Genomic DNA, 2,710 nt, shown 5'->3' on the forward strand with positions numbered 1-2,710 from the left:
ACCCAGGCATCTGCACCGTGAAGGAGCTATTTTGATGCTCTTGAACTATTTAAACAGCTGAAATGACAATGATTAATTGAGAGCTTGATCTCGGGATGTGGTTAAACTTTCCGCCCAGACCTGTAGCTTTCAAAATGGCAAGCTTGATTGAGTATGGAGCATCTTTAACTTCAACAGCATGTTTGTCAGAAAAAAGAAAAGAAAACCCACAACATGGCGTTGACAGCTCCATCAATCATGCACACATTTAGAGCGCCAGAATAAACACTGCACATCAATCTGTTGTTGACAGGATCCTCATTAGTACATGGATGTTCTGTGTTTCTTCTGTGAGATGTGTTTTGTACACTGTTGTGAGAGACAGTGGGAGGCCAACAGGGAGGTAGTAACGGCAAAATCAATTTCACACATGGCTGCGTTAAGGAGAGGTGAGTGGCGGCGGGCATCTTGATCTGTCCATCAGCCCGAGTGTTTGTCGCCACCGAGGCTGCTTCATAACTCCTGTTAGACTAACCATTCGACGAGGGCCAACGACCATGACTACATGGATGATGTGGCCATTAGAGCGAGAAAGCAGGCAACCCGCTGCAATTCCCAAAAGCACTGTGGCCATATGACATCTCTGTCTGCAGTGGGGCTGAACTCATCCACCGGCTGTTTAACCTTCAACAACCACTCTCAGATGAATAATAAATTAGGCCAGGAGGAAATACATGCTATTAGTTGAGTGAGAATTGGGATTCCTTGAGTTATCTTGTTAATCATCTTAGATTGATGAGGGAATACAGATTAAATCTGATTAATTATTTACCAAAACTGTACTTTTGTGATAATCAGAGGCCTTGTTGCACCTATACCCAGCAGTCAAGCAATGAAAATGTCACTTTGTCCAGAGAAAGGACTCAATGACCGAACATCCCCTGTTTCACCTCTACCAGTCAGGACAGAAGAGATATCAGAGAGGACCATTTTCTGACGTCATGTTGGTGATATTTAGATAATAACGTCCTTCAGATATTCAGAGATTCAATTATCAGCAGTCTCTTTTCTCATTACCCCTGAGGGTCGATACTGCGTATTCTGGACTATTTCTAAAAAGGAGGACAAATAGAAATGTGACATATTTGTGTCCACAGGATCATGATGATTTAAAAAAAAGGGTTTGATGTGCTTTTTGCTTAGCATCAGATGAGAAAATGGATACCACTCTCATATATCTATGCTAAATATGAGATTACAGCCAGCAAAGGGGTTATTTCTATGTTCAATTTGTTATAGATTTTTAAGGGCTATGCTCGCAGATCAATTGTAGAAGAAATGAGGGTGATGGATGTTCAAAATGCAGTTTGAATGGTTACACATCCATCCAGCCACTGTGTAGAAACTCGATTCAAACTCGCCCCGCAAATTTGAGGGCGTAGGTTTAAGGAGTATGACATGAGGTCTGCTTAATGTGTCATAGTAAGAGGATATTGAGCTGGGTAACATAAAACCCTCTGAAACCTAGATAAGCTCCCCCCAGCAGGTGAAAACAGCTAGACTGCTAACTTCCCGGTGTTTAATAAATAAAGTTAAGTGAGTTTTAAAGCTGCTGTTAGGTGGATTCTGTTGCCTTTGGACAGTCAGGTTATCAATTTCCCTTGTTTCCAGCTAAGTTAAGCTAACGACTACTGGCTGAAGCAGTGGCACCACCCTCACCTTTTCAAATGAGGGTGGGCCATTGTATGTCTCAGCATCTACAAAAGCTGAACCACAAAGATTTAGCAAGTGACTCAGTAATGATTTTCATGACTCAAATCATAATTTTTTTTAACCTAACCATTTTGGGATTGTGCTTAACTACAAGCGTGACATAAGGCTAATATCTACCACTTTTTTAAATGGATCAAACATTATTTTTAGTTCAGAAACATTCAGACTATCCGTGGTTTGGAAGAAACAAAAGAAGGGACATTTATTTTTATTTTCTGGCGGTTGGGTTGAGGAAACATTACGCAGACATAGGTTTGGTTCTCCAAAAGTCAGACGATAAACATATAAGAATAAACACAGGGGACACATATGTAGTGTTAACTGATTTTTAAAATGTTCTCTCTCGTTGAATAAATATGAGGTGAATAATGGATGAAAATATTTGCCACAGTTAAGGGCTTTAGGCTGATCAAGAATTAACATTGATGAGGCACTGGCCTCCCTTGACATACAGCCCTAACTGTGTCCTTACAGGTAGTCTACAGATATGATAGTGGTGTAAATGATCTCAAGCAGTCTCGAAGAATCTCAAGAACGCAACAAATCCATAATTTGATGTCTTGGGCGGTGGTGGCGAAGTCGATAGGGACTTGGCTTGGTAACTGGAAGGTCACCAGTTCAAGACCCGGCAAGACCAAGTGCTACCGAGGTGTCCCTGAGCAAGGCACCGTTCCCTACACTGCTCCCATTCAAAATGGCAGCACACTGCTCCTAACACTAGGATGGGTCAAATGCAGAGAAACAATTTCCCCACGAGGGAATAATAAAAGTCCATCTTATCTTATCTTAAACACAATCTAAACTGAAAGAGCTAGAGGCAGTTGTGCACTCAGACTTTTATTAGGGTTTTTGTAATGTAATTTAGCTACAGTATATCCCATTACCCGATAATTGCCGTGGCGTCGGTCTGCAATGCAGCGTTATAATAACAACACTACATGAGCTCAGCTCCGGTTAC

Source organism: Pseudochaenichthys georgianus, chromosome 10 (genome assembly GCF_902827115.2).
Source record: "Pseudochaenichthys georgianus chromosome 10, fPseGeo1.2, whole genome shotgun sequence".
Classification (NCBI taxonomy): Eukaryota; Metazoa; Chordata; class Actinopteri; order Perciformes; family Channichthyidae; genus Pseudochaenichthys; species Pseudochaenichthys georgianus.